The sequence below is a fragment of the Carettochelys insculpta genome, chromosome 1 (assembly GCF_033958435.1).
Source record: "Carettochelys insculpta isolate YL-2023 chromosome 1, ASM3395843v1, whole genome shotgun sequence".
Classification (NCBI taxonomy): domain Eukaryota; kingdom Metazoa; phylum Chordata; order Testudines; family Carettochelyidae; genus Carettochelys; species Carettochelys insculpta.
In genome coordinates this window covers 208774105-208796096 of record NC_134137.1, presented here as the reverse complement: position 1 = coordinate 208796096, position 21992 = coordinate 208774105, and the positions used below count along the sequence as shown (strand labels likewise).

At 48.0% G+C, this 21992-nt stretch overlaps 1 protein-coding gene across 9 annotated transcripts in view; it reads left to right on the top strand.

Annotated features, from left to right (window-relative positions):
- Positions 1–21992, top strand: part of NSUN3 (NOP2/Sun RNA methyltransferase 3) — a 106201-nt gene that overhangs the window by 27262 nt on the left and 56947 nt on the right. The window lies entirely within an intron of this gene.

Sequence of the window (21992 nt, the reverse complement as noted above, 5' to 3'; positions counted from 1 at the left end):
GACTCTATGGCAAGGTGGAAGCGGGGGCCCAGGTTTTCATCCTGGAAGGGGTAGGTCCAAGCAAAGTCAGCCCTCAGTGCCACCAGGACTGCAGCACTTCACCCACCCACAGTCCCTCATTGCCGTATGCAGCCAGAGCAGAGCTGCTGTGGTGGTACAAAGGGGCACAGAGCTCCAGCTGCCATCACTGCCAAAGTAGTGGTGGCAGCCAGAGCTCCAGGCCCCTTTGAAACACCAGCACCGAGGGAACTGCCTGTCCTGCACACACCAGCATACATGCCGAGGTGTAGCTTATTCTGAATGTACCAAGTCCAAGCTGGCCTCAGTGCAAAAGATAACGTTCATCAGGCTGGACTCTACCTACACAAGAGAATACCTGCCCCAGTCCTGCTTTCATGTCATCCGTGTCGTCATCAACTGCCATGAGTTCGTCCTGCCTCTCCCCACCACAAAGAACAGCCAGGCTTGGTTTGCCAGAGTGTACAAGCCCAATCGGGGAGCCACTGGATAGTCTAGTCACCCTCCCTCCCTCAGTTCTTCAATCCCATGGCTGGTAGCTTTAGCTTGAGGAAGTCTTTGTGGGAGTGCTTTTCACCAGCCCCCAACTCTCCCTGTCAATGGTCACAGATACATTGCCGACAATCTGTAGAGTGCATCTGGACACCTCCAGAACTTAGCAGCTCTGCTCATGAGCAGACCTCTCACTGCACATCAGTGTCTGAGAGGTCAGGTGGTTCACCTTGCCTTCCAGACCTTCCTTCCTTCCCCACCTACAGAGCAAGTATGTCAGTACTGCAGTGGTGTACTATATAAACAAACAGGCAGGTGCTTGCTCCTCATTGCCTGGAAGCCCTCTGTATGTGGTATTTTTGTATTGAGCACTGCATCCACCCTCAGGCTTCCTACCTGCCAGGGGCACAGAACAACCTAACCAATCAGCTCAGCCATGTCTTCAGAACCCACGAGTGGTCCCTCAGTGCAAATATGGCCCTCTCCATCTTTCAGAGGTGGGGTCGCCTGCTGATGGAACTGTTAATGACAAGAAGCAATAGGAAGTGTCGCCAGTTCTGCTCCTTCCTGAACCACAGCTGTGGTTCTGTAGCAAACACATTCAACATCATGTGGTCCAATCACCAGCTTTATGTGTTCCCACCCTTCTTGCTAGTATGCAAGATCCTCCTCAAGACTCAGCAGGACAAAGCAGCAATATTCTCATAGTGCCTGCTTGGCCCTGGCTGTAGTGATTTACCATGGTGCTCAACCTGTCGGTGGACAAGCTAGCAGCCCTGTCACTCTATCCCAGTCTCATGACTCAGGACCACAGCCACTTGCAGCATCCCAACATGGAGGCTCTTCACCACATGGTATGGAAACTCCATAGAATCAGAGCTGGAAGGGACCCCAAGAAGTCATTGTGTCCAGCCACCTGCCCCAAGAAGGATCATCCCCAATTAAGTCATCCAAGCCATGACTGTGTTAAGCTGGGACTTAGAAACCTCTAGGGATGGAGATTCTACCGCTTCTGGCTGAACCAGATTGAGGCCCAGTGCTCAGACTCAAGCAGGTCCTGATGGATAATAGCAAACTCTTCAGACAAGTTTCTGACAGAGTCACACGTTTATTTCATTGGAATTTCATTGAAACTGATGTTTCCGTAAAACATTTTGTGTTTGACAAATGGCATCTTCTGAGAAAAAAATTGTTTGGGTGGAAAATTCCTGATGATTTCTAACTACCAAGTCATTTGGGGGCTTTTTAATATCCTACCAGTAGTGCCACATGGGATATTTGGGGTTGCAGGATGATATTGTTCTCCCTTCCCTAGTAGAGGAAGTGCTGCTTGGGCTGTAGATACACATCACGTTTTTTAACTGTGAACTAAGATGTTGGCATGTAAAGGATGTCAACTCAGCTCAGGCTTTTGAAAGCTTGCAAGAGAAGAAGCTATTGCCATTATATTTACATAACTGGAGTACTTCAGTTTTGTGACTGCAGCATATGTGAAATGACTCCTACTGGTGGAGGCTGTCTTGCTAAAAATAGCATCGCCACTTGTCATAATGGCAGCATGGAAACCTAGAGTGAGAGCTTGCAAACCATGTGTGACATTTAATATGGCAATAAAATACCAGTATGTTACACTGCGGATAGTTACAATTCTGATGGTTCAACCACCATGGGAGCAAGAAGGAAACTAGTTGTCGTTCCCTAGTACTGGGCATCTGGATTTCTGGTGTCATAAATGACATATAGCAGCTCTTCGTTAGCAAGAGGATCATGTCCTAGGACTTGCTTCAGAGTCAGGAAAAGGCTAAGAAACATACACTGGAACTTTTAAAATATTATTTTCCAATACATATTATTTATTCTCGGCAAGAAGGGGCTGTTATCTTTCAAAGTGTTCAGGCTGCTGGGGAAAATAAGAGTGAGATTTTCCTTTTTAAAAATTGTTACGTGATATAGCTTGTTTCTAAATCTTAACTGTTGTTCAGAATGCCATTGTCTGTGTTTGCCATGAAAGCACACTGTGATGAGGAGTCCACAGAGAGGAAGTTGTACTGATGTCAACCATCCCAGTGCTGTGCTGTTATATTGCGAATTAGGTGTTCTGGACTTGGGATTTCCCTGGCTTTGACAGCTTGCTTTCTGGGGGGTACTGTGGGCTGTGACGAACATGACTCTGGGATAACTGTGCTCAGTTTGGTTTTTAAAGTGGGGAAGAAATCTATAATCTTAATTCCTCCACACCCCTTCTCATTTGAGATGAAAGCAAATGCAACTGCAGGTGCTTTGCTGAATCGGTGGCTTAGGGTGGATGCACTGTGTTTTCTCACATCAGAGCCAGAAAAATTTTTCTGCTAGGCGACCAAAAGATGGCACTGTTGAAATGTTATGTTGTCTTTGTAACTTGCCCTGAAAGCCATGTAATCTTTCTTTTAGCATAGAAAATGGTTAAATTACTGATATAATTAACGCTGACCCTTACAAAAATGTTCAGAACATCTAATCACGCACAGAAAGAGCCATCTGGGGACATGGGATTGGTAATATAAAATACTGTATCGGTTATTGATTGGATATTCATTTATACGTCTATTTTATAAAAGACTCTATTTATAATGGCAGTTGTTTTTTTTTAAAAAAGGGGGGACAAAATGGCAACTCATCACATTGTTTAATTTACTTCCTATATGAAATACCCACTTTTTGGCATTGGATAACGCCAAAGTTTTTGTGACATTTAAAGCATTTAAGTCATTGAAAGCATGTTTCTAAAACAAGTCTTTTTATTTTTTGAGATACTGAAGTCATCTTGTTACTCTGTTTTTCATTTCTGATTTAATTTTTATAAGTGACAGTTTCCTCTCCTACTGCATTTAATGTGGTTCTTAAGTCTTCAACCAAAGAAACACTAATTGTGTTAGAGCAGGAAGTAGTTTTTCAAAATCATATCCAACAACTCTGCACTAGAAGGTCAGATTAGGTGACCTTGATAAGCTTTTCCACCTCAGACGACTGTAATTCAGTTATGCATATTAGTAAATCTGTCTCCAGAGACACATTCAGAGAAAAGAGTGATAATGAATTCTTCGTAAATGCATAATTTTTACCATAGGAGAATTTACACTTCTGTTAATGGCATTAGAGTTGTACGTGCGTTTGTGAACCATCCATCAGTAAAATGGTGTGCAGCAGTGCCCTTACTATATTCATATATCTTGGAAATACTTTCATTATTTAAAGATTAACTTAGTTGTCCAAAAATGTTGATATCACCATTTCAGCCAGGAATAGTGTGAGCAAGTATTATTCAAATATCCACAGACATATCCGCCAGTCACCTTAAGTCTAATTTACTTGTTCTTGGTACCATACCTTCAGTGACTGAAAATATTAAACTGTTATGAGTATTTGATATCACAGTGGGTTCCATAGACTGTAGTACTATTCTGATATCTTGTAATGTAGCATGTGACACCCAGGGAAGGCTTTATTTTTGCAGGTGAACATTTTCTTCAGTGCCTCTCTCCTTTCCTTTTCATCCCAATCCTGTTATGAAACCTGATGATGTCTTTTGCAGTTTCTCTTTCTACCCATATTCAGATGTGCATTATCTGCCTGAAAGTCCTGGATACCTGGAAGAGAATATTTCTGAGTAGGCTTAGAAATAGTGAATGAATCATGTTAATAAATAAAATTCAAACTCCACAACTTACAATTCTAAAACTTGACATTCTAAAAATAGGTAACATTCTGTGCTCAGTAGCTTGTAGCCTCTGAAGCTCTAAAAATCATGAAGTCTGGTTCTTCCTAAGTAGTGTAATTTTTTAGGCAGCTACTTTGACAAACTGGGAATCTTACAGGCTATTGTGCAGTTTAACAGACATTTTTGTACTATTGCTATTAATAGTTTCTATTGTCTCTAAAACAAAAATGGGGATTAGATGTAAAAAGAAAAAAACCCAACCATACAGTTTCCCATTGACAGTTGCCCATGGTTACTAATGAGTAGTCACAGGTGTCTTTCTTAAGACTTTAAACAAATAGTTTTACAGAAATTTAAAATGTATTACTATAATGGATTACTTTAAAGTTTAGGTTGAAACAAACTTAAAATATCAGTTCTTCTTCGAGTGGTCCCCGTGGGTGCTCCACCATAGGTGTCGGGCTCGCCCGGTGCCGCAGATCGGAATTCTTCTAGTAGTTTCTATTGGATTGCACATGCGCCGATGCGTGCCGCTCCCTTGCGCGCCCTCGGCCATGTGCGCGATCCGGTCCCCGCCAGTTCCTTCTCAACCGCCATCGGGTGCAGACGGAATCTGCTCCGGCTAAAGCCAGAGACAGACGGGTGCAGACGGAATCCACTCTGGCTAAAGCCAGAGACAGATAAGATAGTTGTTTTTTACGTGTAGTTTGTTTGTTTGTCACTATTATACAAAAAAAAAAAAAGAAAGAAAGAAAGAGAAGAGCATATTAGATAGCAGAGAGAAGAGGAATGAAGGAGGGGCGGACAAGAAGGCTGTTAAGCCGTCCACTGCCCTGAAGGCCGTGAATGTTATTTTGGGTTAGAAAGCACTGATTAGTGGCTAAGTACCCTATTAACAGTAAAGACTCACCACGATGGCTTCCTCGGGGTTTAAGAAGTGTGAGTCATGCCGCGAGGCTATTCCGGCCTCAGATGGGCATAGTGAATGCATTTGCTGCCTGGGAGAGTCTCATGTTACCCATAAGTGTTCCCACTGCGCTAAGCTTACAGCCAGGGCCAGCAAGGACAGAGAAATGAGGCTCAAAATGATCTTGTTTGATAAGGCTCTCCAGCCTGAACCGCCGCAGAAGCCTCACACAGAAGGGCCCTCTGGGTTGCATAAAAGGAAGGCAGCCTCTTTGACCCCCTTTGTGCAGAAGAGGAGGAAACTCTCCCTGGCTCGATCCTTGCCAGCAGTCCTAGCGAGCAGGACGAGCAGAACTCAGAGCCCCCAGCTGCGAGCTGATGAAAGCTGCCGCGCAGCAGCGCACGTGTCAGAGGCCGAGCCTCCGATTATACAACAGGCGGCATGGAAGGCGCCACGAGCGCCAGCGCGGCAAGCGCCGGAATGGACGGCGCCGCCGCACGTGGCACCGGCTCCCGCGACACCGACGGCGCAGGGGCACCCAGCACGGAGCCTACCAGCGCCAGAGGAAGCTACCCGCGTGGCACCGCTGTTGACGGTGCCGAGCACGGTGCCGACAACAGGGCCGAGATCCCCAGCACCAGAGGGGGTGGCACCCACCCCGCAGGGGAGGGGCAAGGCCAGAGCTAAAACCCGGCACCTTAGTCCATCTCCAGGCAGGGCTGCGCTGCCCTTATCACCCAGCCCCCCTCCCGAGATACACACGCCGCACCGCCGGGCTGCAACTCCACCGGCTTATTTCGGGCCTCTCTCTCCGTTCCTCCAACCAATTTCGCCATGGCTTAGGCCACCTTCACCATTTTTGGGCATGGATCTCCTTGAGTACTGTCACAAACCAGCTTCACCACTGTCAATGTCGTCGCGGAGATCCCGCTCTCCCAGACATCATGGGTACACTCCCTGATCGTGGTCCAGGTCTCCATTAGCGGGCCCTTGCCCATGTTGCTATGGTCGTCCTTATCATGTTGAACACAGACACCGCAGGTCTAGATCCAGGGGCAGGTCCTCTCCTACTACTCGTCAATACTCCCGTGTACACACTCGCTCTGGGACGGGAACACAGTTGTCCCGGGGGAATTAGGTCCAGAATCCCGAGACTTCCCTTCACAGCCCACCAGGGAGCAAGTATACCGCCGAACTCGGGAGCCAGAGGATTTGGGGGAGGTTTACTCCAGCGGTTCCTCCTCATCCTCCCCAGATGAGGCCATTGCCCCTGGGGATGTCTCCCCTCCGGATGACCTTAAACAATTCCAGGAGCTGTTCAAAAGAGGCATTCACGCAGGACATTCAAATAGCAGAGGTGCAGGAGAAGCACCGTAAACTCCTGAAAAATTTGAGACCCCCCGGCTTCGTCTAAAATCGCTATCCCGCTGGATGAAGCCATTATGGAGTCAGCCACTAACATATGGGAGTCTCTGGCCTCTAGTCCGCCTATGAACAAGAGAGCGGATAAGAAGTACTTCGTCCCAGCCAAGGGCGTGGAGTTCCTCTTTAGTCACCCACAACCCAGTTCTTTGGTGGTCGAATCGTCCCAGCAGAGGTCAAAAACATCTCAGTACAAATCAGGTGGGTCAGATAAAGATGCTACGAAACTAGAGCTGTTCGGCAGGAGGTCTAGTCCTCCTCTACCCTATTATTGAGAGTGGCAAATTACGCGGCACATCTGTCAAACCATAACTTTGACAATTACTCTGGACTCACTCCTCTCATGGATTCACTCCCGGAGGACAAGAAGCCAGTGTTAAAGGTAATTGTCTAAGAAGGCTACGCGGCGTCGCGGACGGGAGTCCAGATTGCCCTGGACGTAGCGGACACAGCGGCACGTTCAACAGCAGCATCAGTGGTAATGCATAGGGAATCCTGGCTCCAGACGTCTGGTATCCCCAGAGACCTACAGGCGAAGATCGTGATCTTCCCTTTGTTAAGCAAAAGCTGTTTGCGGACTCAACTGACTCGGTCCTCCACTCCAGCAAAGACTCGAGGGCCACACTTAAGACCTTGGGTATTTATACTCCCCCATATAAGAAAAAGAAGTTCTATCCTCAGCAAAGACGCTACGCTTACCAACCACAGTGCGCTCAATATCAGCGAGGCTATGACCAAGGGTGCCATCAGCAGCAGCAGCAGTACAGGGCCCCCAGACAACGTTCTCAACAAAGCTGTACATCCTCAGGACAAGCCCAGAGACAGCAAGTTTGACGGTTATGTCGAGGGCTGCACTATCAACACCATTGTTCAATACCATTCTCATCTCATGTTCCATCATCGCCTCAAACCGTTCCTCTCCCAATGGCAAAAGATCACAACAGATAAATGGGTGCTAGAAATTATAGCCACGGGTTACACGATCCCCTTCCAGTCACTTCCACCGACGAAACCTCCCACCCGGCCTCATCTCAGGGACACTGCCCACGAGGTGAGGCTGAAGCAGGAGGTAGATCACCTCAGGTTCATAGGGGCAGTGGAAAGAGTGCCGGAACAATTCCAAGGGAAAGGTTTTTACTCACGCTACTTCCTAACAGAGAAGAAAACAGGAGGCTGGAGGCCGATTTTGGATCTACGGGGCCTCAACCCTTACTTGCGCAAACAACGCTTTTGGATGATCACAGTTGCCTCCATACTTACGGCACTGGACGATGGAGACTGGTTTGCAGCCCTCGACTTACAAGACGCTTACTTTCATATAACAATCCACCCCGCACACAGACGCTTCCTCCGCTTCACGGTCGTTGGGGAACATTTCCAGTACAGGGTTTTTCCGTTCGGCCTATCCTCGGCACCCAGAGTCTTTACCAAAACCCTGGTAGTGGTATCAGCCTACCTGCACAGACAGGGGGTGTTCCATGTCTGGACAACTGCCTACTGAAAGGGGCCTCAAAGGCAGAGGTCCTACGCATGATACACGTCACCGCGAACACGTTTACTTCGCTGGGCCTAGTTATCAACCTCGCAAAGTCAAAGACCGAACCCACGCAAGATATAGAGTTCATAGGGGCACGCATAAACTCTATGGCAGCAAGAGTATACCTGCCCGACGCCCGCTTCTGCGCCATCAACTCCCTGGTGCAAGTCATGACGTACAGCCCTGCGGTGCTGGTCCTAACGTGCCTGCAACTGTTGGGGCACATGGCGGCAGCGACGTTTGTGGTACAGAATGACAGGTTACACATGCGAAGCCTGCAGCATTGGCTGGCGAGTGTTTACAAACCAGCATCCCACACTGTCTACAGGGTAGTGTCGCCCACGACGGAAGTGCGCAGATCCCTAGCGTGGTGGGGAAATCCCAAGAATCTGCTAGTGCGGGTGCCCTTCCACCAACCACAAATTTCTATTTTTCTTACAACCGACGCCTCCCACATAGGATGGGGAGCACACATTGTCAGCAAGGTGATGCAAGGGCTGTGGTCCCCTGCGGAACAGACACTGCACATAAACATACTGGAGCTCAGAGCGGTGTTCAATGCGTGCAGACATTTTCGGAAATACCTACACTGCAAAGTAGTCGGGATCAATACCAACAATACCTCCACTATATTCTACATCAATCGACAAGGAGGGGCACGATCCCGTGCGCTATGCGCAGAAGCAGTCCGATTGTGGAACTGGTGCATCGCCAACAACATAACGTTGAAAGCCTCGTACTTGCCGGGCGCCCACAACATGAAGGGAGATCAGCTGAGCAGGTGCTTCACACTCACGCATGAATGGCAGATCCGCTCCAACCTGCTACAGCGTATATTTCGTACATGGGGGTTTCCCCCAGTCGATTTGTTTGCCACCCAGTACAACAAGAAGTGTCCCCAGTACTGCTCCAGAGCAGGAATAGGGCAGGGGTCCCTGGGGGACGCATTCATGATTTCATGGAAGGGCCCTCTACTCTACGCATTTCCCCCCACAACGCTTATCCACAAGGTTCTGCAGAAAGCCAGAAGGGAGAGAGCTTGCATGATACTCATAGTTCCAACGTGGGACCGACAACAATGATTTCCCTTGCTTCTGCGCATGTCGGATTGTCCACCACTCCCCCTACCAGTGGCGCCAGACTTACTCACGCAGGCTCAGGGGTCCATAGTGCACCCGAACCTTCAGGGACTCCGCCTACAAGTATGGTTAATCCATGGCTGAGCGCCTTAGAGAGCACGTGTACGGAGGGAGTACGACAACTCCTGGAATGTAGCCGAAGGGCCTCCACTAGGAGGACTTACGAACAGAAATGGACACGCTTTACAGCCTGGTGTTCTGCCAAACAGTTAGCTCCCCTCGACGTTCCCATAACCGTAATACTAGAATACCTATTGGACCTCAAAAGAGACTGGCTTTCTCTATCCTCGATAAAGGTCCACCTCGCTGCTATATCAGCTTTTCGGCATATAGAGGAAGGGCCCACCGTATTCTCGCACCCTATCGTCACAAGGTTCTTGAAGGGGCTGGTAAACCTGTACCCCCCTCGAAAACTGCTACCGCCATCGTGGAGTTTGGACTTGGTGCTCAGCACGCTATCGGGACCACCCTTCGAACCCTTAGCCACGGTACCCCTCCGACTCCTTACTATGAAAGCAACCTTCCTTCTTGCGATTACGTCAGCTCGCAGGGTGAGCGAGCTCGCAGCAGTGATGGCAACGCCGCCCTGCACAGTATTCTCAAAGGAGGCGGTAACCTTACGGTTACACCCAGCCTTCGTTCCAAAAGTTTCCTCCGAGTTCCATCTTAACGAACCAATAGTTTTACCCTCGTTTTACCTGAAGCCTCACAGCTCCAGCAAGGAGGCGCGCCTACATCTCCTAGATGTGAGAAGGGCGTTGGCCTTCTACATAGACAGAACTAAGTCCTTCCGCAAAATGGACAGGCTTCTGGTGTCTCTCGCTCCCAGGTCAAAAGGGGAAGGCCTCTCTTCCCAGAGAATTTCGAAGCACACTGTATCCTGTATAAAAATGTGCTACGAGCTTCGAAAGACCTCTTTGCTGGCTCCGCCTAGGGCTCACTCCACCAGGGCGGTGGCGGCGTCAACAGCCTTCTTCAAGGGCATTGCGTTAACAGACATTTGTAGAGCGGCGACCTGGTCATCCTATGACACCTTTGCCAAGCATTATGCCCTGCCTCAGGTATTCTAAGAGGATACCCGTCTGTCGACAGCAGTCCTCTCGGGGGCAAGCTGCACATAAACCGATTACCCACCTCCTTACTTGGGTTACTGCTGGGTAGTCACCTATTGTGGAGCACCCACGGGGACCACTCGAAGAAGAAAGAGAAGTTACTCACCTGTAGTAACGATGGTTCTTCAAGATGTGTCCCCGTGGGTGCTCCACCACCCGCCCATCCTCCCCGCTTCGGATCTCTGTCTGGTGTTTTTCAGGAGCATCCGAGGCGGTTGGTCAAGGAACTGGTGGGGACAGGATCGCGCACATGACCGAGGGCACGCAAGGGAGCGGCGCACATCGGCGCATGCGCGATCCAATAGAAACTGCTAGAAGAATTCCGATCTGCGACGCCAAGCGAGCCCGACACCTATTGTGGAGCACCCATGGGGACACATCTCGAAGAACCATCGTTACTACAGGTGAGTAACTTCTCTTTGTTCCTGCACTGAATTGGAGCCTCAATATAAAGAAGTAATGCTTCAATTCCAGGCCATTTGAGTTATGTGCCAATGAGTTCTATTTTTCATTCGGTATAATGAATTAGGATTTAAACTTTAGGATTTAAACTTTTTAAAACACATTTAGTGTAAGTAGTTTTTTGTTTTTTTTTTACTTTAATAACTAAAGTTTTAATAGTGACTGATGATTTTTAAAAGAAATATAATTAAAGGAAAGAGAATTTCCAGGAGCAAACAATTGCAGATTAATAGTTTTAAAGCAATGTACTTTAACTTCATTTTTACTCAAGTATTTTTAGGGCCCTTCAGACATTGCTTCTATTTAATCATGCATATTTTGAATAACGAGATGGTTGTATATGAAACTGTGATATATGTGTAGATTTGGAGACTGTTTCTTAGAGATTCAGAATACCTTGTGAGATGTAGCTTCAGTGTGTTTTTTCTATTTTTATTTTGGACAGCCATTGACTGTATCAGTAGTTGAAGGCACTGAGTATCTGAGAGGTTTGTATTTTAATGAACATTCTATGGGAGCAGTTATAGGCTGTGTCAATTTAAATTTAACCTTATGGTGTGAAATAGATTCTTGAACCAAAATCATGATGTAAGAGTTAGCTTTTTTTGCAGTTTGACCATTTTGGGGCACAATCATATCAAAAGTCACAGATTAAGCAAACTTAAAGCTGCTCTGTTTTTTATGTGAGATTTCTGAGACTCTCTCAGAGATGTTATCTTAGGTCAGGTGTACAGTACAAAGGAAATTCTACTTAAGAGATCCAACTCCAGCTACAAGAATTACATAGCTAGAGTCGACGTGCCTTAAGTCGACTTTCCAGTGCAACCCCACTGCTGGAAGTCAATGGGCAAAACTCTCCCACTGATGTCTCTTACTCTTCAAAACTGTGAAAAGTACTGGAGTCAATGGGAGTGCCCTCAACATTCAATTTAGCATGTCCATACTAGGTGTGCTAAATCGAACCCCGGAGTATTGACCTCCAGGAGCGTCGATCTTCCTGTAAGTAGAGATGTGCCCTGAGTCATTCTAAAGGTGTTGCTCTTTTCTTTGGCTCAGCATGGAATCGCTGCTCTAGCCTGATGTTCTACAGGCACTGTGCTTTGGGGCAAGGTCTTTCCCATTTGTACATGTGAAATGTGTTATGGGGCTTTAATAAGTGTATTGGTGATAATCCTGAAGTTGTAGCCAAATCCCTGTTTGTTGTTTGTGTTTTGTCTACTGTAAGTTCTCACTGTAGCTGCTTAAGATTTTTCATTTCCTAAACTACAGTATGTTCTTACTGTACTGTTAAACAGCTGATGTCATCTCCTTGTAGCTGTCTGTATTTCAGTAATGGGTGAAGAGATTTCAGAACATTTACAATTAGTAAATCAGTTTTTGGATTATCTAGAAAGAGAGACCTTAATATAAATGTAATCGACTCTGCATGTTTAGCAGTGAAATCTCACCATTTGTAATTTGATTGTAATCTGAGCCAGGAGAAGAAAATATGGTTTTGTGAGTAGGCACTGGAGTGGAATTCAGGAGACTTGAATTCAGTACCCAGCTGTGTAAGAGACTGACCATTCACCTTTGGCAAGTTGTTTAATCGCTCTGACTCCATTCTTCATATGTAAGAAAAGTGGGGTAGTACTATGTCCTTTCTTCGCTTTTTCTGCTTGGTCTTTCTCTATAGTGTAAACTCTTTGGTGCAGAGACTGTCTCTTATAACGAGTTGTGGTGCAGCACCCAACATTACGAGGTCTTGATCTTGGTTGGGGCTTCTAGGCATTACTTTTATTATAAATAAGTCTCTATACGTTGGGTGGTATAACTCCATATCTCAGCACTTCCTTGCACCCTGTAAATAGCATTGGTTACAATACTGTCTGTAATTGTTTACATGCTAATATGCAGGTGATCAATCCTCTTGGATTTGTAAATTCTTCAGCATCTCTAGTGTCTATTCAAAGAGAAGTGATCTAAATTTAGGAAATACTGCTGGCCACAGAACAGGATTTATCCTTCAATGTTTTTCAGTCTTACTCTATTTTCATTATCTGTGAAACTCCCCTGGCCAACAGATGGAGAAGCAAAACTGGCTGTTTAACGAGGCAGTGCTGTCCACTCTGAATGTGCTCTGCTGTAGTGTCAGACATTAACTAGGATTCTGAGTAGACACTTTACCACAAAGTCTTCTGGATTAGGAACCAGTGCTGCCAGTTGATCATTAACTAACTCATTTCAGAAGATAAATTGCAAAAGCTAGAATGAAAATAAAGCAGAACAGAGAGCCAACAGAGTCACTAAAGCACCTAGTCTAACTTGTTCTTAAGTAGGAAGGAATATTAAGTAGAAAAGAATATTACTGAATTTTCCTCAGCATGCATATTTGTGGAGTCATATATGTCGTTGGCTATTGGCCTTGCCCTGTTTTCCAGTCAGTTGTCCTCCACTTGTCCAGGTGCCCTCTGGTGGCTTGACTTGCCTAAACATTGCCGACTCTCCTTTACAAACAGTAGACTGGTGGGAGAAATGGAGACAAATGCAGAGAGAAGTAGAGTGAAGAGACAAAGGGGTGGGTGAGAGAGAGAGAGCAGAGAAGTTCTAGGGTGTCTGATGTCATGTCCTAATTCTCCCGCTGAGAATTATGTGCAGAAATGGCTGTTTTGAGGTTAACTACCCACATGTACGTGCTAGCACTGTATTAGATTAAACTACAGAAAGCAACGTGTTCATTCTGGTAACAGATCTAAATAGGATTTGTGGGAGGAAGGGAGGGACAGAACGAAGGCTTAGGAACACTCAGCAACTCCCACTCAGTCTGGGAAGCTGAACAGAACCTTACTGTGATAACATTCACTGAAGAGTTACTCCCTCTGTTACTTCCCTAGCTTCCTCGGGCAGGCTTTCCTTTCCGTTTAGAGCTCTACTGACGCTTGACTTATTCTGAACTCAGTTTGGACTGCAACTTGTCTTTATTAAGGTTTCACCAATAAAAGGGGAAACTCTCCCAAACAAATTGAAAGAGCCTGTTCTTTAATCTGAGGTCTGTTTTCTTTCCTCCACCTGTTCTCACTCCAAAATGGCATTACTTATCTGCCAAATAGAAGTTGCACTGAACAGCTCCTCTCATTGGTCTAGTATAAAATTTTACTTCTCATTTTGACTTCCTCTTCCAACATGGCACCCAGCTGAATAGTGGGTTAATTCTGCTTCTCGGATATGAATAGCATTACATTTGGTAGGAAAAACTAGTACCAAAAATAAGATTTTCTTCTTCGAGTGGTCCCCGTGGGTGCTCCGCAATAGGTGTCGGGCTCGCCTGGCGCCACAGATCGGAAATCTTCCAGCAGTTTCTCCTGGATCGCGCATGCACCGGCGTACACCGCCCCCCTGCGCGCCCCTGGCCGCATGCACGATCCGGTCCCTGCCAGTTCCTTCTCAACTGCCATCGGCTGCAGACGGAATCCACTCAGGCTAAGGCCAGAGTCAGATTACTTAGTGATTTTTTTCCACGTGTAATTTGTTGTTTTCGGTTATTAAACAAAAAAAAAAAATAAAGAGAGAGAAAGCAAAGACAAAGAGAATATCAGCAAAAAAAAAAAAAAGGGAAAAAGAGAGGAGCGGAGAAGAGAAGAGTGGACATGAAGGCCATTTAGGGCGCCCGCTGCCGCAGGCCGGTGATCACTATTTAGGGTGGAAAGGCACGGATAAAGGGCTAAGTACCCTATTAACAATGAAGGACTCACCACAATGGCCTCTTCAGGTTTTACAAAGCGGGAGTCATGCCGTGAAGCTGTGCTGGCCTCCGTGGGGCATAGCGAAGACATCCGATGCCTGGGGGAATTATGGCTACCCAGACGCGTTCTCACTGTGCTAAGCTCACAGTCAGGGCCAGGAAGGACAGAGCGATGAGGCGTAAAATGCTCTTGTTGATAAGGCTCTCCAGCTGGACTTGCCGGAGAAGCCTCACCCAGAAGGGCCCTCTGGGTTGCATAAGAGGAGGGTAGTTTTTTTCTGACTCCCTCAGTGCAGAAACGGAGGAAACTCTCCCTGGCTCGATCCTTGCCGTGCATTTGCAGTGAGCAGGACGAGCGGAGCACACAGCCACCAGCCACATACTCAGGCAAGCGGCAGCGTGGCAGCGCACGTGGCAGAGGCTGAGCCTCCGGTTATACAACAGCCAGCACACGCGGCGCCTAGAGCGTCAGCCAGGCAAGCGCCGGAACTGGCGGCATTGCCCCAGGCGGCACAGACCCCCGCGGCACCAGCGGTGCAGGGGCGCCAGGCACGGAGCCTGCAGGCAGCGGGGGAGGATACCCGCGCGGCACTGACAGCGGGGCTGAGATCCCCGGCATGGGAGGGGGCAGTGCCGGCCCTGCAGCGGAGGGGCAAGGCAACATCAAAAACCCGGCACCGCAGTCCATCTCTGGACAGGGCTGCGCTGCTGTTAGCACCAAGCCCTCCCCCTGTGATACACACGCCGCACCGAAGGCCTGTGTCTCCACCAGCCCATCCGGAAAAAAAGAAACAAAAAAAAAAAAAAGAAAAACCTCCTGCTCCGTTCCTCCAACCAATGTCACCATGGCTTGGGCCACCTTCACCCATGCTGCCATGGTCGTCCTTATCATGCTGGACACAGACAAACCACAGCCCTACACCCAGGGGCAGGTCCCCACCCGGCTGCTCAGTACCCCCGTGGGCACTCCCGATCGGGGACGGAAACACAGTTGTCTCAAGGGGAGTTAATTTTAGAACCCCGAGACTTTCCTTCACAATCCTCCAGCGAGCAAGTGTATCATCGACCGCAGGAACCCGAGGGTTCGAGGCAGGTTTACCTTAGTGGTTCCTCCTCATCCTCCCCAGATGAGGCCATGCCCCCCGGGGATGTGTCTCCCCCGGATGACCTTAAACAGTTTCAGGAGCTGTTTAAAAGGGTGGCTTTCATGCAAGACATTCGAACGGCAGTGGTGCAGGAGAAACATCACAAACTCCTGAAAAATTTGACACCCCCGGCTTCATCCAAAATTGCTATTCCACTAGACAAAGCCATTCTGGAGTCAGCCACTACTATATGGCAGACTCCGGCCTCTGTTCCGCCTACGAACAAGAGAGCGGATAAGAAATACTTCGTCACGGCAAAGGGCATGGAGTTCCTCTTCAGTCACCCACAACCAAATTCTTTGGTGGTCGGGTCGTCCCAGCAGAGGTCAAAGGCTTCTCAGTACAAATCGGGGGATCGGACAAAGATGCTAAGAAGCTAGAGCTGTTTGGCAGGAAGGTATATTCCTCTCCTATCCCGCTATTGAGAGTGGTAACTTATGGGCACACCTAGCAAACTGTAATTTTGATAATTACTCTGGGCTTACTCCCCTCATGGATCCACTTCCGGAAGACAAAAAGCCAGTGTTAAAGGCAATTGTTCAAGAGGGTTGCACAGCATCGCGGACGGGAGTCCAGATTGCCCTGGACGTGGCGGACACGGCAGCATGTTCAACAGCTACAGCAGTGGTCATGCGTAGAGAATCCTGGCCCCAGACATCGGGTATCTCGAGGGACCTACAGGCGAAGATCGTGGACCTTCCCTTTGATACACAAAAGCTGTTTGCAGACTCAGCCGACTCGGTCCCTCACTCCAGTAAGGACTTGAGAGCTACACTTAGAACCTTGGGCATTTATACTCCCCCATACAGCAGGGAAAAATTTTATCCTCAGCAAAGATGCTACGCTTACAACCACAGTGTGCTCAATATCAACGGGGCTACGGCCAAGGGCGCTATCAATAGTGGCAACAGTACAGAACTCCTAGGCGATGTTCTCAACAAAGCCGTACGCCCTCGGGTCAGGCCCAAAGGCAACAAGTTTGATGGGTATGTTGGGGGCTGCACTATCAATACCCTCGCTCAATGCCACTCTAATCTCATGTTCCATCATTACCTCAGACCGTTCCACTCCCAATGGCAAAAGATCACCACAGACATATGGGTTCTGGAGATCGTAGCCACAGGTTACGCGATCCCCTCCCAGTTGCTTCCACCGACGAAGCCTCCCACCAGGCCTCACCTCAGGGACGCTGCCACGAGGCGAGGCTCAAGCAGAAGGTGACTCACCTTATGTTCATACGGGCAGTGGAAAGAGTGCCAGAATAATTCCAGGGGAAGGTTTTTATTCACGCCACTTCCTACCAGGGAAGAAAACAGGACACTGGAGGCCCATCTTAGATCTTCGGGGCCTCAACCGTTACTTGCGCAAGCAACGGTTTCGGATGATCACAGTTGCCTTGATACTCATGGCACTGGACGATGGAGACTGGGTTGCAGCACTCGACTTACGAGATGCTTACTTTCATATAACAATCCACCCAGCACACAGACGCTTCCTACGCTTCACGGTCGGCCAGGAGCGCTTCCAGCACAGGGTTCTTCCGTTTGGCCTCTCCTCGGCCCCCAGAGTCTTTACCAAAACCCCGGCAGTGGTGTCAGCCTACCTGCACAGACGGGGTGTTTATTTTTCCCATATGTGGGCAACTGCCTGCTAAAAGGGACCTCGAAGGTAGAGGTCTCACGCATGATACGCGTCACAGCGGACACGTTTCTTCGCTGGGCCTAGTCATCAACCTCGCAAAGTCAAAGTCCGAACCCACACAACGTATAGAGTTCATAAGAGCACGCATAAACTCTATCACAGCAAGGGTGTACCTACCCGACGCTCGCTTCCGCACAGTCAGTTTGCTGGTGCAAGTCATTACATACAGCCCCCCCGGTGCCAGTCTTTAACGTGCCTACAGCTGCTGGGCCACATGGCGGCAGCGATGTTTGTGGTACAGAATGCCAGGTGGCACGTGCCAAGCCTGTAGCATTGGCTGGCGAGCGTTTACAAACCGGCATCCCACACTGTCCACAGGGTGGTGTTGCCCACAACAGAGGTGCGCAGATCCCTGGCGTGGTGGGAAAACCCCAAGAATCTGCTAGTGGGGGTGCCTTTTCACCAACCACAAATTTCTATTTTTTTTTACTACCGACACCCACATGGGATGGGGAGCGCACATCGGCGACAAGGTAACGCAAGGGCTATGGTCCCCTGCGGAACAGACACTGCACATATCCATACTGGAGCTCAGAGCAGTGTTCAACGCCTGCAAACATTTTCAAGATTACCTACATGGCAAAGTAGTCGGGATTCAATACCGACAATACCTCCACTATGTTTCTACATCAATCGACAAGGGGGAGCACGATCCCGTGCCCTATGTGCAGAAGCACTCCGATTGTGGAATTGGTGCATCGCCAACAACATAACGTTGAAAGCCTCATACTTGCCGGGCACTCACAACGTGAATGCAGATCAGCTGAGCAGGCACTTCGCAATCACGCAAGAATGGCAGATCCACTCCGATCTGCTACAGCGCATTTTTCATACATGGGGGTTTTCCACAGATCGATCTGTTTGCCACCCAGTACAACAACAACAAAAAAAAAAGTGTCCCCAGTACTGCTCCAGGGCAGGAGTGGGGCGGGGGTCCCTGGGGGACGCATTCATGTTTTCATGGAAGGGCTCCCTACTTTACGCATTTCCCCTGCAGCGCTTATCCGCAAGGTCTTGCACAAAGCCAGAAGGGAGAGAGCTCGCATGATACTCATAGTCCCGCTTGGGATCAGCAGCAATTGTTTCCCTTGCTCCTGTGCATGTCGGACCGCCCACCGCTCCCTCTACCGGTGGCGCCAGACTTACTCACGCAGGCCCAAGGGTCCATAGTGCACCCCCACCCTCAGGGTCTGCACCTACAAGCATGGCTAATCCATGGCTCAGCTCCTTAAAGAGCACATGTACGGAGGGAGCACAACAAGTCCTGGAATGTAGCCGAAGGACCTCCACCAGGAGGACTTACAAGCAGAAATGGACTCGATTCACAGCCTGGTGTTCCGCCAAGCAGTTAGCTCCCCTTGATGTTCCTATACCTGTAATATTAGAATACTTATTGTACCTCAAGAGAGGCGGGCTTTCTCTATCCTCGCTAAAGGTCCACCTCGCCGCTATATCAGCCTTTCAGCATACAGAGGAAGGGCCCACAGTATTCGCCCATCCTATCGTTACCAGATTCTTGAAGGGGCTGGTAAACCTGTACCCCGCCTCGGAAACTGCTTCCACTATTGTGGAATTTGGACTTGGTGCTCAGCACGCTATCGGGTCCACCTTTTGAACCATTAGCCATAGTTCCCATACGTCTCCTTACGATAAAAACAACCTTCCTCCTTGCAACTACGTCAGCCCGCAGGGTGAGTGAGCTCGCGGCAGTGATGGCAATGCTGCACTGCACAGTATTCTCAAAGGAGGCGGTAACCTTAAGGCTGCGCCCAGCCTTTGTTCCAAAAGTCTCTTTGGAGTCCAATCTTAATGAGCCAATAGTTTTACCCTCATTTTACCCGAAGCCTCACAGCTCCAGCAAGGAGGCACGCCTGCATCTCCTAGATGTGAGGAGGGCATTGGCCTTCTACACAGACAGAACTAAGTCCTTCCGGAAAACGGATAGGCTTCTAGTCTCTCTTGCTCCCGGGTCAAAAGGAGAAGATCTCTCTTCCTGGAGAATCTCGAAGCACATTGTGTCCTGTATAAACATGTGCTTCGAACTTCAAAAGACTCCTTTGTTGGCCCTGCCCAGGGCTCACTCCACCAGGGCGGTGGCGGCGTCAACAGCCTTCTTCAAGGGCATTGTGTTAACAGACATTTGTAGAGCGGCGACCTGGTCATCCTATGACACCTTTGCCAAGCATTATGCCCTGCCTCTGGTATTCTAAGAGGATACCCGTCTGTCGACAGCAGTCCTCTCGGGGGCAAGCTGTACATAAACCGATTACCCACCTCCTTACTTGGGTTACTGCTGTGTAGTCACCTATTGTGGAGCACCCACGGGGACCACTCGAAGAAGAAAGAGAAGTTACTCACCTGTAGTAACAATGGTTCTTCAAGATGTTGTCCCCATGGGTGCTCCACCACCCGCCAATCCTCCTCGCTTCGGATCTCTGTCTGGTGTTTTTCAGGAGCATCTGAGGCAGTTGGTCAAGGAACTGGCGGGGACTGGATCGTGCACGCGGCCGGGGGCGTGCAGGGGGGTGACGCGCGCCAGTGCATGCACGATCCAGGAGAAACTGCTGGAAGATTTCCGATCTGCGGCGCCGGTCGAGCCCGACACCTATTGTGGAGCACCCATGGGGACACATCTCGAAGAACCATCGTTACTACAGGTGAGTAACTTCTCTTTATTCTATGATGCTATAAGAGCTGTACAGTAGGGTCTCAACAGCCATGTCTACACTAGCCAAAAACTTCTAAATGGCCATTTCGAAGTTTACTAATGAAGCGCTAAAATACATATTCAGCACCTCATTAGCATGCGGGTGGCCGTGGCACTTCAAAACTGATGCGGCTCATTCAGCCGGGGCTCCTTTTCGAAAGGACACCACCTACTTTGAAGTCCCCTTATTCCCATGAGCAGATGGGAATAAGGGGACTTTGAAGTAGGCGGTGTCCTTTTGAAAAGGAGCCCCGTCTGGATGAGCCGCACGGCGACGAGCCGCGTCAATTTTGAAGTGCCACGGCTGACCGCATGCTAATGAGGCGCTAAATATTTATTTCAGCGCTTCATTAGTAAACTTCGAAATGGCCCTTTGCATGGCCATTTCAAAGTTTTCGGCTAGTGTAGATGTAGCCAACATGTTGAATTTCCTGAATATGGCAGCCCCTGGCTGCTGGCACTCACTGCCTGGAGCCCTGGGGAAGCATCTGCTTGTGAATAATTGAATACTGAGACCCTACTGTGTTTTAAACAAGAAAGGGTTGAACCTTTTTTCCCCTCATTATCATACCTATTTTTGGGACATTGTGTATCACTTACTCTGACTTTGTCCCTTTTTCTTTTGCTGATGATATGTATTCTAATACGAATATAATGTCAAACATGAAGCATGGTTTGATTAAGCAAGTTTTGGGTCAGATCTCTGTAAGGACCAACAGGGTGTTGTGCAGGAATCGGTGGTGGTGGCAGGAGCCTTTTTCTTGCTGGATCACTGCTGAAGCAGCAGTTAAGCACAGTCCTATAAAGTGCTGTCTCTGGAGGTGCAGTGTTCCAGAGGATATACAAAATGGGGTCCTGACTACTCAAATGCTTTAATATTCACATGACCCTCTGGAAATGTTGAGTTGTTTACTCCAAGTCGAGTAATTACACTCAGCTGCTTTTTCAAATGCGAGTGGCATGCTTCGGTAAACTCGTATTTGGTATTGTCAGCTACTGAAGTGGGCATGTTTCAACCAGAGGTGGCCGTATTCCAGCAGTGACTGAAGAGATGTATTTACGCATCACTTTATAAATCAGTCTTAAGAGTCTGAGGGAGAAAATTGCCAGAAGACAGGGGGTTGAAAGACAACAGCTTTACCAACAATAGTAACTATTTTAATCTTTTAGTGAGGCCAGATAGGAAGAATGCTACAGTCTTGGAAAAAATCAATTATATTGTATCATAGCTTTTCCCCTTGCTCCTATAACATTTCATCTCTAACACTTGAATGTGTCTTACAGATTTAAGAATTCAATGTGCTGTATCCCCCCCACTTCCCAAATAACATGTCTGCTTTAATTGAAAGCAAACAGGGTTCCTGACGTTTTTTCTTTGTTTGGAGATTGAAGAAAAATGGAACACCATTTTAACATTGAGATTGTAGGTAATTCCTGTGGTTTTAGTTTTTGCAAGCAGTGCAGTTGTGCATTTTAATGTTTTGCTTTTATGCAATCAGATTTGTTTGATTAGACAAAACATTTGCAGATTTAGAACCCAATCCTGCAGCTGTCAAATACATGGGAAAGCTGCTTGATCAGTCCCAAAATGTTATGATACAGTCAGAGTTATTGACCCGTTCTTGGAAGATAGCAAGATTTAGCAGGTATCTTTCAAGTGAAGTCTGATTTGCAGAAATTAATGCCAAACTGCAGCCCTCGTAATTCTGTGCTTTTACTGTAGTAGCATACATATATGTTATTTACATGTGGAGACAACCAGCGAGGTATTTAACTGGTCATTTTTATTTTCTATCAGTTGGTTTGTATGCACAATCACAACACTTCCAGGTGCAAATTAGGCATGCAGTTTTACAGGCCCATATGAGAACAGGTCCAAAACACACACTCAAATGTTGAGAAGATCACTCTGAAATATACTTGTCATCACAA